Source organism: Chiloscyllium punctatum, chromosome 1, assembly GCF_047496795.1.
Source record: "Chiloscyllium punctatum isolate Juve2018m chromosome 1, sChiPun1.3, whole genome shotgun sequence".
Taxonomy (NCBI): Eukaryota; Metazoa; Chordata; class Chondrichthyes; order Orectolobiformes; family Hemiscylliidae; genus Chiloscyllium; species Chiloscyllium punctatum.
This window is the reverse complement of record NC_092739.1, coordinates 148,223,680-148,239,251: the sequence shown is the minus strand read 5'-3', so window position 1 is coordinate 148,239,251 and position 15,572 is coordinate 148,223,680. Positions and strand designations below refer to the sequence as shown.

Here is a 15,572-nt window from a genome sequence, read left to right as displayed (position 1 = left end):
ATTTTATAAACCTCAATCAGGTCCCCCCATCTCCTTTTTTCCAATGAAAACAAACCTAACCTACTCAACCTTTCTTCATAGCTCGCACCTTCCATACCAGGCAACATCCCCATAACCCTTCTCTGCACCCTCTCCAAAGCGTCCACATCCTTTTGGTAATGTGGCGACCAGAACTGTACACAGTATTCTAAATGCGGCCAAAGCAATGTCTTGTACAATGTTAACATGACTTGCCAGGTCTTATACCGAATACCCTGACCAATGAAGGCAAGCATACTATATGCCTTCTTGACCACTCTATCCACCTGTGCAGCAACCTTCAGGGTACAATGGACCTGCACTCCCAGATCTCTCTGCTCATCAACTTTTCCCAAGGCTCTTTCGTTCATTGTATAATTCGCACTAGAATTAGTCTTGCCTCAATGCATCACCTCACATTTGTCTGGATTGATAGCCATGTGCCAACTTTTCCGTCCAACTCTCCAGTCTATCTATCTATACCCTCCTGTATTCTCTGACAGTCCCTTATGCTTTCTGCTACTCCACCAATCTTCGTGTCATCTGCAAACTTGCTGATCATACCAACAGTGCCCTCTTCCAGATCATTTATGTACATTATAAACAACAGTGGCCCCAACACTGATCCCTGTGGAACATCACTGGTCACCTTTCTCCATTTCGAGAAACTCCCTTCAACTACTACTCTGTCTCCTGTTGCTCAACTAGTTCTTTATCCACCTAGCTAGAACATCCTGCACACCATATGGCTTCACTTTCTCCATTAGTCTACCATAGGGAACCTTACCAAACACCTTACTAAAGTCCATGTATATGACATCAAAATCATCTATCAACTTGGTCACTCCCTCGAAGAACTCTATTAAGTTGGTAAGGCACGATCTCCCCCGCGCAAAACCATGTTGCCTATCAGTGAAAAGCCCATTCTTTTCTAAATATAAATAGATCCTATCCCTCAGTACCTTCTCCAGTAACTTTCCCACCACTGACGTTAGGCTCACTGGTGTGTAGTCACCCGGAATATCCCTACTACCCTTCTTGTACAGGGGGAAAACATGAGCCAACCCTCCAGTCCTCTGTACTAAAGGATGCCACAAAGCTATCTGTCAGGGCCCCAGCTATTTCCTCTCTCGCCTCCCTCAGCAACCTGGGATAGATCCCATCCGGCCCTGGGGATTTGTCCACCTTAATAACCTCTAGCCTACCCAACACATCTTCCCTACTTATGTCAACATGATCCAGACTAATCAAACTTCTATCTCTAATCTCAACATTCATCATGCTCCTCTCCTCAGTGAGCACTGATGCAAAGTAATCATTCAGAATCTCACCTATTCGCTCAGGTTCGACACACAGCCTTCCTTCATTATCCTTTGGTGGACCAATCTTTTCTCTAGTTACCCGCTTGCTTCTTATAGAAGAATAAAATGCTTTGGGATTCTCCTTAATTCTCCTTGCTAAAACTATTTCATGACCCCTTTTAGCCTGCTTGATTCCTCGTTTAAGACTTGTCCTACTCTTCCAACATTTTTCCAGGGCCCATTCTGTTCTTAACTGTCTAGACCTTATGTATGCTTCCTTTTCCTCTTGGTTAGTCGTACAATTTCTCCTGTCATCCACGGTTCACAAATCTTGCCCTTCCTATCCTTTGCCTTCAACGGGATATGCCTATCCTGCACTATCTTTGAAAGCCTCCCACATCTCAAATGTGGACTTCCCTTCAAATAGCTGTGTCCAATCCATATTTCCGAGCTCCTGCCTAATTTTGATATAATTGGCCTTGGCCCAGTTTAGTACTCTTCCCTTAGGACCACTCTCTTCTTTATCTACAAGCATTTTAAAAGTTACAGAATTGTGGTCACTGTTCCCAAAGAAATCCCCCACAACAACTTCTACCACCTGTCCTGGCTCGTTCCTCAGTACCAGGTCCAATATGGCCCCTTCCCTCGTCGGACTTTTGACATACTGCTCTAGAAAACTCTCCTGGACACTTCTTACAAATTCTACCCCATCCAGACCTCTGACATTAAGTGTATCCTAGTCAACGTTGGGAAAATTAAAATCTCTCATCACCACTACCCGATTGCCTCTACATCTTTCCATAATCTGTTTACCTATTTGTTCTTCTATCTCACGCTCACTGTTGGGAGGCGTGTAATACAGCCCCAACAGTGTGACTGCACCCTTCTTATTTCTCAGCTCCACCCATAATACCTCACTGCCCAAGACCTCCATAGTGTGCTCCTTTAGCATTGCTGTGATATCGTCCTGGACCAGCAATGCAACTCCACCCCCACTTTTATTCCCCTCCCTGTCCTGTCTGAAGCGTCTATATCCTGGAACATTTAATTGCTAATCATCATGCCCTTCCTTCAACCAAGTCTCTGTGATTGCAATAACATCATACTCCCAGGCACCAATCCAAGCCCCTTGTTCAGCAACACTCCCGCGGACCTTACCATTAAGTGTATATATTCTGCTAAGATTTGCTTTCCCAAAATGCAACACCTCGTATTTATCTCAATTAAACTCCACCTGCCACTTCTCAGTCCATTGGCCCATCTGGTCAAGATCCTGTTGTAATCTGAGGTAACCTTCCTCGCTGTCCACTACAATCCCAATTTTGGTGTAATCTGCAAACTTACTAAGTGTACCTCTAATGCTCGCATCCAAATAAATGACAAAAAGAAATGGACCCAGCACCAATCCTAGTGGCACTCCACTGGTCACAGGCCTCCAGTCTGAAAAACAATCCTCCACCACCACCACCCTCTGTCTTCTACCTATGAGCCAGTTCTGTCTCCAAATGGCTAGTTCTCCCTGTATTCCATAAGATCTAACCTTGCTAACCAGTCTCCCATGGAGAACCTTGTCGAACACCTTACTGAAGTCCATATTGATTAAAATAAATGTATCACTTTCACTGAGGCACTTTGTATCTGCAACACAACTTGCTTTCCAAGCTATCCTTGTATTGTAGCTGACAATACCCAGTCAGTCCTTTCATCCAAATCAATGAAACAGATAGTTGAAGCCTCACTAGCTTCAGTTTGCCATCTTAAAAATTATACATTTGTCCTGACTATATTTCCTTTTAATCAATCCTCTATGCTGGGAGGTCAGTTTGCCATCTAGCCAACTGAGCTGAGTTATGCCAGCAGTGTGGGTTTAATTCCCGTCCTGACTGAGGTTACCATGAAGGACTCCCCTTCTCAACATTTCCGCTTGCCTGAGGCGTAGTGACCCTCAGGTTAAACCACCATCTGTTGTCTCTCTCTAATGAGAGAAGAAGCCCTATGATTTGGGAAAATTATCGTGACTTTTTTACCCATGATAATATATCACCCAGCACTATGAGCTCATCTTCTGCAATAACCTTTCATGGAGCATCTTACCAAATACCTTTTGGAAGTCCAAATGTATTATATTCTGACTGAAGATATAACAAAGAATGCAAATAAATTTTCAAATGCAATTTCCCTTCTGAAAAATCATACTGGCATCACCTTTACTTATTAAGGATGTGGGAGTTACATGCTGGCCCAGCTAGTATTTCCCATCCCTAGTTGTCCACAAGGTTGTGGTGGTGGTGGTGCAGTTGCGTTCCTGAACTACTATGGTCCGTTTGGTGTAGGTACCTCCACAATGCTATTAGGAAGGCAGTTTCAGGATTTAGATTTAGTGACACTAAGGAACGGTGATATATTTCCAAGTCTGGATGGTGACCGGCTTAGAGAAGCATATACAGGTGTGCATCTGTTGCCCTTGTCCTTCTGGATGTAAGTATTTGTGGTTTTTGGAATGTGCTAAGTAGTCTTGATGAATGTCTGAAGTGCATTAGAAGTAGATAGTAGCAGCAGTTGCACTGAGTGGTGGTTTAGGAGGGACTGAATGTTTGTGGATGTGGTGTCAGTTGAGTTGCCTGCTTTGTCCTGTGTGGTCTCAAGCTTTAGAGTTGTTACAGCATCATTCACTCAGGCAAGCAGGCAGTATTCCATCATATTTCTGACTTGCACCTTGTGGGCTTTGGGGAAATCAGGAGGAGATTTTTTTTAATTGCAAGAATCCTAGCCTCTGACTGGCTTCTATCGCCACAATAATTATATGAGACAAAAAAAATTGCAGATGCTGGAATCCAAAGTACACAAACAGGAGGCAGGGAGAACACAGCAAGCCAGACAGAATCAAGACGTGGAGAAATCAATGATTTGAGTATACCCCCCCCCCCCCCCCACCCCCAATCAGGACCTGAAGAAGGGTTGTACCCGAAACGTTGACTTCTGTAACTCCTGATGCTGCCTGACTTGCTGTGTTCTTCCAGCCTCCTGTTTGTCTCCAATCATTATGTGGGCTATAGCAGCTCAGCTTCTGGTCAATGGTAACCCCCAGGATGCTGACAGGGGAATTTGTCAATGGTAATGTCAATGAATGTCAAGATAATGATTAGATTCGCACTCATTGGAGATAGTCATTGCTTGGCACATTTGTAGTATGAATGTCACTTGCCACTTGTCAACCAAAATCAGAGTCATACAGCACGGAAACAGACCCTTCTATCCAACCTATCCATTCCAACCAAGTTTCCCAAGCTAAACTAGCCCCACTTGCCTGTGTTTGGCCCATATCCTTCTCAACCTTTTCTATTCGCATACTTATACAAATGCCTTTTAAATATGATCATTGTACCTGCATCTACCACTTCCTCTGGTAGTTCTTTCCACATATGAACCACCCTCCGGGTGCAAAGGTTGCTCCTTAGTCCCTTTCAAATCTTTCTCCTCACCTTAGAAATATGCTCTCTAGTTTTGAACTCCCCTACCTCAGGACGAAGGAACTGAGGGCATTCTGGATAAGTTTGCAGCCAATACGAAGATAGGTAGAGGGACAGGTAGCATTGAGGAAGCAGGGACGCTGCAGAAGGACTTGGACAGGTTAGGAAAGTGGGCAAAGTGGCAGATAGAGTACAACGTGTGAAAGTGTGAAGTCATGAATTTGGTAGTAAGAATAGAGGCCTGGACTACTTTCTAAACATGGAAAAAATTCAGAAGTCTGAAGTGCAAAGAGACTTGGGAGTTCCAGTCCAGGATTCTCTCAAGGTAAACTTGCAGGTTGAGCCAGTGGTTACGAAGGCAAACGCAATGATGGCAGTTATTTTGAGAGGACATGAATATAAAAGCAGGGATGTACTTCTGAGGCTCAACGAGGCTCTGGTCAGACCACATTTGGAGTAGTGTGTGCAGTTTTAGGCCCCATACCTCAGGAAGGATGCACTGGCTCTGCAGCATGTTCAGAAGAGGCTCACGTGAGTGGTCCTGGAAATGAGCAGCTTAACATATGAAGAATGTTTGAGGACTCTGGGTCTACACTCACTGGAGTTTAGAAGGATGAGGAGGTTCTAATTGAAACTTACAGAATACTGAACACCCTGAGCAGAGTAGATGCTGGGAAGATGTTTCCATTGGTAGGACATACTAGGACCCAAGGGCATAACCTTAGAGTAAAGGGAAGACCTTTTAGAACAGAGATAAGGAGAAATGTCTTGAGCCAGACAGTGGTGAATCTATAAAATTTCTTGCCACAGAGGGCTGTGAACGCCAGGTCACCAGCTATATTTAAGACCTAGATAGATAGGTTCGTGAGTATCAAAGGGATCAGGGATTACAAGGAGACAGCAGGAGAATGGGATCAGCCATGATTGAATGGAAGAGCATACTCAATGGGCTGAATGGCCTAATTTCTGCTCCTGTGTCTTATGGTTTTATAAGTGAGATAACCGACCTCCAATAACCATAGCCATCTTCTTTTGTGCTAGATTTGTCTCGAGCTTGCAAAAGGTTTTATCCCACAACTTCTCATTTACTCTTATTTTGCTAAGGCTCTGATGCTACACTTGATAAAATGTGACATTAATGTCAAAGGCAGTCAGCTCATTTCTATAATAATGTGCGTAATCATTTTCTAAGTGTCCTGCTACATCTTCTTTAATAATGGTTTCTAGCAATTCCCCTAAGACAGATATTCAGCAAATAAGAGGATGGTTTTCTGCTTTCTGCACTCCTTCATTTTGGAATTAACGTGTAATGTTGAGTTTTTAAGCCACTGAAGCCTATCCAAAGTAGAGGGAATCTTGGAAGACTGTAACAGATGTGTCCATTAATACCATAGCCATTTCTTTTAAGATCATACCATGTCAGCCATCCCATTTGTATGGGGCGGCATGGTGGCTCAGTGGTTAGCACTGCTGTTTCACAGCACCAGGGACCCAGGTTTGATTCCTGCCTCGGGTGACTGTCCGTGTGGAGTTTGCACGTCCTCCCAGTGTTTGCGTGGATTTCCTCCGGTTGCTCCGGTTCCCTCCCAAAATCCTAAGATGTGCAGGTTAGGTGAATTGGCCAAGCTAAATTGCCCATTGCATTCAGGAATGTGTAAATGCAGAGTAATAGCATAGGGAAATGGGTCTGGGTGGGTTACTCTTCGGAGGGCCAGTGCTGACTGGTTGTGCCAAATGGCCTGTTTCCACACTGTAGGAATTCTGTGATTTATAGTCATAATGTTAATTCTTTACATCACTTTCACCTGTCTTTTTTGAAGTTGCACAATATGTTTTCTGACTTTCCCCAGCATACTCTGATTCTCATCATCCAGATCATTATCGTGCATTATTGTTTTGTCCTTGCTCATTAAATTTCCAAATCACTCCTTGTGTGAACTCTGCCCCAAGCCCAATATTTGGCTTAGTTTCATATGGCACACAACAAGGAGGCTATGCTCACAAATTGAGGGGTTATGGAAGAATTATTTGTTTTTGATGTAGCAAGTTGAGAAGTTTATTTTTGTACCATATTATGCACTTTTTATACAACTTATAGAAATCAAGCTTTTCCCAGAATAAAATGACTTTGAAAATTGCAGCTATATTAGCTTGGAAAAAGTCATTCAAAGACATCCTGAGATCTGCCAACAGTGACTACTTAGTGATTGTGAAGATTGGACCCAAAGAATTTTCTCTCTCAGGTGCGGCCAGACTGATGAGACTTTCTGGCAATTTGATTTTATTAAGATCTTCAATTAGGTGACCAAAAGAAAAGTTAGAAAGCTGGGCCTATGTCCAGTAAACTTAATCTGCCTCTGCACCCATGGTCTTCTGGTACTGATGCAGGAGTCCAAAAAACACACACATTGACATTTAAAATTCCAGGAGACGACAATATGGTATGCAAGCATGATAGGTTAAGGTTTAAGAGCACGGAAAACCGGCCCATTAGCTCAAACTGGTCCATGCTGCATGGTGCCCACTCAGCTGGTTCTAACTGCCTGCATTTGGTTCATATTCAATTGAATTCTTCCCATTCAAGTACCTATCCAAACGTTTTTTTTTATGATGCTATTGTGCCTGCCTCAATCACTTTCTCTGGTAGCCCATTACATATATATGTACCACTCTCTTGGTGAAGAAGTTGCCCCTCAGGCCCTTCTTAAATCTTTGCCCTCTCACCTTAAACCCACGTCCTGTAGTTTTCAATTCACCATTTCTTTCATCACAAAAATGCATCCCTCAGTAAGTTAGATAGAAAGATTTGAGGAAAACAACACACAATAGATGCTGCTATGCCAAGCAGAAATGGATTCCATATCAACTATAACATAGACAACAACAAGGTAATGTTACTCATCAAAAGTTACTTGCATGCCAAACAATGGAAGTCGCATGCGATAGACAGGGCTAACTGATCCAACAACCAGCTGATCAGATCTAAACTCTGCAGTTCTGACACACCAAATCATGAGTGGTGGACAATTTTACAGCTAACTGAAGGCAATTCCAAAAATAACCCTGCCCTCAGTAATGAGGGATCTCAGCATAACATGAAAAAAAATAAATGAGGTAAAAACAATGACTGCAGATGCTGGAAACCAGATTCTGGATTAGTGGTGCTGGAAGAGCACAGCAGTTCAGGCAGCATCCAAATAGCTTCGAAATCGACGTTTCGAGGGCTTTTGCCCGAAACGTCGATTTCGAAGCTATTTGGATGCTGCCTGAACTGCTGTGCTCTTCCAGCACCACTAATCCATGAAAAAAATAAAGCCTCAGCATTTGCATCCACCTTCAGCCAAAAATGTTGTTAGGACAAGTGACTGAGGTATAAGCAGGGGAACACTTTGGGACCAGTGACCAATTGTAAAGTAGCTATGGAAAAGGATAGGCCTCATGCACAAATTAAAAGTTCTAAACTGAGGCAAGGCTAATTTAGACAGAATTTAGACAGGAACCTTCGAAAATTGACTGGGGAAGGCTACTCACAGGTAAAGGAATGTCTGGCAAGTGAAAGACTTTCAAAAGCAAGATAAAGAATTCAGGGTCAGCTTGTTCTTGTTAAGGTAAAAACAATGACTGCAGATGCTGAAAACCAAATACTGGATTAGTGGTGCTGGAAGAGCACAGCAGTTCAGGCAGCATCCAACGAGCAGCGAAATCGACGTTTCGGGCTTTATTCCTGATGAAGGGCTTTTGCCCAAAACGTCGATTTCGCTGCTCGTTGGATGCTGCCTGACCTGCTGTGCTCTTCCAGCACCACTAATCCAGTAATTGTTCTTGTTAATGTGAAGGGCAAAGCTGGCAGACGTAAGCAATACTGGATAACTAGAGATATTGAGACTCTGGTCAAGACAAAAGAGCCATGTATCAAGTACCGACATCTGTGAATCCCTTTAGAAGTACTGAAGGACATTTAAGAGGGAAATCAGGAGGGCAAAAGGGGACATGAGATAGATTTGGCAGAGAAGTTTAAAAGAATCTAAAGAGATTCCACATGTATGCTCATGACAAAAGAGAATACGGCCCCTTAAAGATCAACGAGGTTGTTTGTGTGTGGAACCACAGGAGATGGGTGTGTTACTAAAAGATTATTTCTCGTCAGTATTTATTCTGGAGAAAGACATGGAAGTGAGCGAAGTCTGGGAAATAGTGATGTCTTGAACAGAGTTCGCATTACAGAAGAGGTGGTGCTGGAGAAGTAAAAATGTATAAAGGTAGAGAATCCACCAGTACCTGATCAAGTGTATCCCATGCCATTATGGAAAGCCAGGGAAGATATTGCAGAGGTTCAAACAGAGATATTTGATTCATTGACAGCCATGAGTGAGGTGCCAAATGGAAGGTGGCAAATATTGTGCCATTGTTTAAGAAAGGCTGCAAAGAAAAGCCAGGGCATGACAGACAGGTGAGCCTGACATCAATGGTGGGCCAGTTGTTGGAGGGGATTCTGAGAGACAGGATCTACATGCATTTAAGAAAGACAAGGACTAATTAGAGATAGTCAGCATGGCTTTGTGCATGGGAAAACGGTGTCTGACAAACTCAATTGAGTTATTTGAAGATGTGAACAAGAAGGTAGATGAAGACAGAGAAGTAGACATTGTGTACATGGACTGTTATAAGGCCTTGATAAAGGTTCGGAATGGTCGACTGGTTGTTAAGGTTAAATCACATGGCATCCAGAAAGAGCTAGTCAATTTGGATGCAAACTGGAAGCCTGTGACCAGCAGCATGCTGGAAGGATTGGTGTCGGGTCTACAATTGTTCATCATTTATATGAACGATTTGTATGAGAATACAGGAGGCATGATTAATAGGTTTTCAGACACCAAAATTGTTGATTCAGTGGACAGTGAAGAAGGTTGTCTAAGAGTACAACAGGATCTTGATCAACTGGGCCAGTCAGCCAAGGAATAGCAGATGGAGTTTAATGTCGAAGACTGTGGTGCTGGAAAAGCACGGCCGGTCAGGCAGCATCTGAGGAGCAGGAGAGTCAACGTTTCAAGTATAAGCCCTCCTGCTCCTCAGATGCTGCCTGACCAGCTGTGCTTTTTCAGCACCACACTCCTCGACTCTGATCTCCAGCATCGGCAGTCCTCACTTTCTCCTAGATGGAGTTTAATGAAGATACATGCAAGGTCTGCATTTCCAGTAAGACAAATCAGGGCAGGATTTACACAGTTAATGATAGGGCCCTTGGGGGTGTTGTCAAACAGGGAGACCAAGGGGTGCAGGTGTATAGTTCCTTGAAAGTGACATCACAGGTAGGCAAGGTAGTGAAGAAAGCATTTAGCACACTTACCTTTTTTGGTCAGAGGTTTGAATACAGGTGTTGGAATGTCATGTTATGGCTTTACAAGACATTGGTAAGTCCACATTTGAAGTACTGCATACAATTCTGGTTTCCCTGCGAGAGTAAGGATGTTAATAAACTGAAAAGAATGCAAGAAAAGGTTTACAAGGATGTTACCAAGACTGGCCGATTTGAATTTTAAGGAGAGGGTGATAGGCTAAAACATTTTCACCCTGAGGCGGAAGCGGACGGGTGACCTTACAGAGGTTTATAAGATCATGAGGGACACAGATAAGGTGAATAGCTAAGGTCTTTTCCCTTGGGTAGGAGAGTCTAAACCTAGAGGGCATAGCTATAAGAAAGAATTAAAAGTCATCTGAGGGGCATTGTTTTTCCACACAGATGGTAGGACATATGTGGAACACATTGCCATAGAAAGTGGTAGAAGCAAATACAATTACAACATTTAAAAAGAAATTTGGACAGGTAGGTGGATAGGAAAGATTTAGAGGGATTTATAGGCCAAATACAGGCAAATGGGACTAGTTCATTTTAAGAAACCTGGTTATACAGTCAGATGTACAGTACAGCAACAGAACCTTCAGTCGAACTTGTCCTTGCCAACCAGATATCCTAACTAATCTAGTCCCATTTGCCAGGGTCCAGATCCCTCTAAACCCTTGCTGTTCATACACCCATCCAGATGCCCTTTAAATATTGTAATTGTACCAGTCTCCACCACTTTCATGCAGAGGGTGGCGTGTGTAAGGAATGAGTTGCCAGAGGAAAAGTTGCCCCTTAGGTTCCTTTTAAATTTTCCCGTCTTCCTAAACCTATCCCCTCTCGTTCTGGACTTCCCACCCCAGGGAAAAAGACCTTGCCTATTTATCTATCCATGCCCATGTTTTTGTAAACCTCTACAAGATCACCCCTCAGTCTCTGGCACTGCAGGGAAAATAGCCCCAGCCTTTCAGCCTCTCCCTATAGCTCAAATCATCCAACCCTGGCAACATTCTTGTAAATATTTTGTGAACCTTTACAAGTTTCACAACACCCTTCCGATAGGAAGGAGACCAGAACTGCATGCAAAATTGGCCTAAATGTCCTGTACAGCCACATCATCTGTTACCATGCTGTATGACTCTAAATGGATTATCAACCCTCGCTTCCACTAAAGATAGTTTGTATCACAGATGTCTGTTTTCAATCAATTTACTCCCTGTGATATCAAGAAATGGCTGAAGGCAGTGAATAATGTAAAGGTTCGGGACTCTGGCAACAGTACAGCAATAGGTCTAAAGGCTTGTGCTCCAAAAACAAGGGCTCTACTAGGCAATCTGGAAATTTGCCCAAGTATGTCCTCTGTACAAAGGCAGAACAAATACAACCTAGCCAGTTACTTCCCCATTAGTTTGCACTCAATCACCAAAACAATATCAGAAGACTCAGAGCAGATGTAGGTAATTTCACCCAGTCTCCTTTGCCATTAAATGTGATCACCACTGATCTGATGATCCTCAACTCATTCCCCTTGATTCCCTTGTTGATTCAAAATCTGTTCATCTCAAACCTGTCTCAACAGTTGGGTGTTAGAATTCCACAAACCTCAAATAAAATCCCCCCATCTGTTTTAAACGTGTGACTTCTTTTCTGAGATTATGCCCATTGGTCCGAGACACCCCTACAATGGCAAACAACCTTTCCACTTACTTTCAAGTAAGTCCTCCGCTGGACTGCCTCCAGTGTCAGTATATACTTCCTTAAAGGAGGGGTCCAAAACTATTCACAGTATTCTGTGGTATGACTCATGTCTTGCATAGTTTTAGCCATGTCTCCCTATTTTTATACTCCATTTCCTTTGAAGTGAAAGACCAACATTGCATTTGCTTTCCCTATAACCCTCCAGGAGAGGGTGAGGAGTGCGGATGCTGGAGATCAGAACTGAAAATGTGTTGCTGGCTCATGCCCGAAACGTCGTTTCCCTATAACCCGCCAATCACAAATGCTAGCATGTTTGTAATTCATGGCCAAGGACTTCCAAATCTGTGCGATAGCTTTCTGCAGTCATCTTCCATTTAAATTAGATTCGGCTCCTCGCTTTGCCAAATTGCATAATCTCACTTATTCCCATTTCACATTCCATCTGGCAAGTCTTTGCCCACTCACTTAACCTGTCTACATACTTCTGCAAATTCTGTCACCCTCACCACTTGCTTTCCCATTTAGTTTTGTCGTCCACAAACTCTGCTATACTGCATTCACTTCCGTCATCTAGGTCATTAATGTATGCAGGAAATAATTGTGACCTATCAGTCATCCCTGTTGCACTTCAAAACGCCCCTCTTACACTAGCAGTGTCTTCTGTTAGTTAGCCAATCTTCAATCATTAGCGCTCGATTTAAGCACAGAGTGGATAAACTAAGTGATATGGCTGCTTTATTTTCTATAATAATAAATTATTAAAAATTATTTCATCTTGCATTGTGTCTTATGAACGCAACCAAGTTCGTAATGACTCTTAGTCGTCCGCATAGCTTTTTCTTCGCTCAGTGCTCCTTACAAGTAAAGCTCTGGTCTGCCGACACATACAAGGTGAGAATTCAAACTGCATAAGGTGTAGTGTATATTATTCATCCATGAGGACAAATTACAATCCTGACATTTGCAGCAACTGGTCAGCCAACAAAACTCTCATCATCCTGGCAGGGAGCGAGAGGTTGAATCCTATGTTTCCAAATCATGGAAAAAAGACACAGACGACACTGCATTTCAATCACCATGCAATAAATCATTACAAAAAAATAAAAAGTACACTTTTAATCCTGAAAACTATTCCTACTTCTATTTTTACAGCTTTCTGTCTCATGAAGAGTTACGACTTTAATAATGTAATATCTTTCTCATAACCTGTTTCACTTTGAACTGAGAAATACTATTCTGAATTTACCACTGAAAACTCTCAACTTCAGAAAACTGAATAACAGACTAAAGAAAAAACTATGGCCCTTACTGGACTGAGGGTAAGGATTTCTCTGAAATATTAAAATATATGATTTTCCCACATAATCTGAAACATGTCGCGGTGAAAAGTCATCAGCAGCAGATAGGAGTGTGGATGGGTGATAAGGGAGAAGAGCGAGGGAGAGAATCACAGATTCTCTAGGCTACAGGCTAAAGTTTAATGTTTTAAAAAGAATCGACGGCTATCATCACGGCAGATTTCTTACCGCCAGCAGCTTAAATTATTGAACATCGGCAATAATGATAAAGAAAATGTTTTGTAAGGACACCTTCACCCCCACCCCGAAACATTTCACTATCTATTTCACACAAAACGCCGCGGCCTGCATCACTCCTGAAGGCCCGCGAGCATCTAATGGACTGATTTTTTTTTAAAAATTCAGAAACAAATGCCAATCTGCATCTAAATATGTAAAATAAATAAATAAATAAATAAGGCGTGAAAACGCTCTCAGGAAATGTCATGCGGGTTGGGATGTGTGTGTGTGTGTCGGGGGAGGGGAAAGGCAGCGCGGAGGGAGGTTCTCCAGACACAGGAAAGATTTCACATAAAAAAAAAGATACTTTGCTAACACATGCGTTTAAAAAATTAAATCTCCAATTGTCACTCATGCTGCAAAAGAAAGTTGAAACCATAATTGTAAAATTAACAAACCTCTGAAAAATATAATTTTGGGCATGGAACATTCATTGAGGAGGAATAAACCTCACTTTGAACAAATGTAAATATTGTGACTTTCGATTCGATAATAAACTCAGGTTTGCCCTTCACAGGCCAGGTTTTAAATATAGAGTCATAGAGATGTACAGATATATATAGCATTACTTCATATCTTTAGGTGCAAAGATATTAAGACTGAAATACAGAACACACAATACGTGAACGCGAACAAAAATAGGAACAAAAGACTGTGAAAAGGAAAATTTCCAAATGAACTCCAATACACGCACCTGCCGGCTTTTATATTTTTTATATAAGCTCCCGAAGTGAGAGTAGAGTAGTTGTGCGCTTCTTTCGGGGATTGTTGCCCTGTGATTTGGATCGCTCCTCTCTGGCTCTTGGTGTCTATGGTGATGGAGAAGGTGGCGGTACTAACAATAATGCAGAGAAGCTTCACAGCTGCTGCCTGCTACCGTCCTTCGGAAATCAGGCCAACGCACACATTCATTCACACACACACACACTACAACACAAGAAAGATGTCGCTGTCCGATTTTTTTTATAAATCCTCTGCCTGTCTTTTAGCACCGGCAAACGGATTGATGAATGGACGGACGGCCAACCGTACGTCCTGACACCCAGCGGCTCTCAGCCCACAGGCTCTGCCCCCTTCAGAGAAAAGCCGCTCCCCTCCCCTCCCCCCTTAATGGAAGCTGCCAGATCGGGAGCGTCTCGAGCTTCTGGGGCGGGGCCTCCGTCGATAACCGCCGGCAGCGGCAGCGGCCGCGCCCCACAAACCCAGCCAATACGTGCCCGACCCTCAACCCACCAACGAACGGTAGTCCCGAGCTGCCTGCACGCGCTCTGCAATGCTCCCGCCCGTGGCATCTAGTTTCCATCAGCGTTGTCCCTCCTGTCAACCGTCCGCACGCCACGCGCATTAGGCGCGAGCTGATGGCACGTGCTCTTCATTGCCCCGTGTGTTTACCCATCCCCACCTTTTCACACCCAGTACAAGAAGCTTCCTCCGGCCCTGGCTCATCACTGCTTCGCTTTAGGTTTGGAGTATCTGGATTAGAGATTTATCTCTCCGTCCTGCAGGAACTCTGCCTCAATTCCTGATGAAGGGCTTTTGCCCGAAAAGTCGATTTTCCTGCTCCTCGGATGCTGCCTGACCTGCTGTGCTTTTCCAGCACCACTCAAATCTAGACTCTGGTTTCCAGCATCTGCAGTCCTTGTTTTTACCCGTTTGGAGTATCTGGCTCATCTTGACTTAAACATAACCTGTTATCTCTGGTAGCACCACCACCACTCCGCGCCCTCCCCCAGAACTATCTGTGGTCCCCTTCCCTCCTATCCCATGGGTGCACAGCTGTACCTTGCCATTGTCTACATTAACTGACATACAGCCCTGCATGAGCAGGAATCTCGTCCCCAATTAACTATTGGAAAGGTTGGAGATTGTGTTCATATCTGGACAGAAGTCTATTTCTTACTTACCAATTTCATCCCTTTACCTGGCAACAGTCTGGCATTAAAAGTCTGTTCACAACCTCATTTGACCCTTTATAAAGAATGGAAACAAACAAAAGTTTGTCATTCTGCACCTTGCCCTGACCTACCATTAACTTAGAATCATAGAATCCCTATGGCGTGAAAATTCATGGTTGATTTATAAATAGGCGTTAAACTCCAAATCCTCATATTCTTTGTTTCCTTGAGCTCAGCAAAGTCTAACAATCTAATTTTTAAAATAAATTGAG

At 43.2% G+C, this 15,572-nt stretch overlaps 1 protein-coding gene across 3 annotated transcripts in view; it reads right to left on the bottom strand.

Moving 5' to 3' along the window:
- ctnna2 (catenin (cadherin-associated protein), alpha 2) overlaps positions 1 to 14,716 on the bottom strand; it is a 1,236,619-nt gene extending 1,221,903 nt beyond the window's left edge. Inside the window, exons 1-2 of one of the 3 annotated variants that reach the window (XM_072576917.1) lie at positions 14,100 to 14,605; positions 10,137 to 10,241 (exon numbers count right to left, since the gene is read on the bottom strand). The gene's annotated coding sequence lies outside the window, so the exon portion shown is untranslated. Of the gene's footprint in view, positions 1 to 10,136; positions 10,242 to 14,099; positions 14,606 to 14,638 lie in introns of those variants that run through there. The other 2 variants (XM_072576926.1, XM_072576908.1) reach the window with 2 other exon arrangements.
- Positions 14,717 to 15,572: the final 856 nt, after the last annotated feature.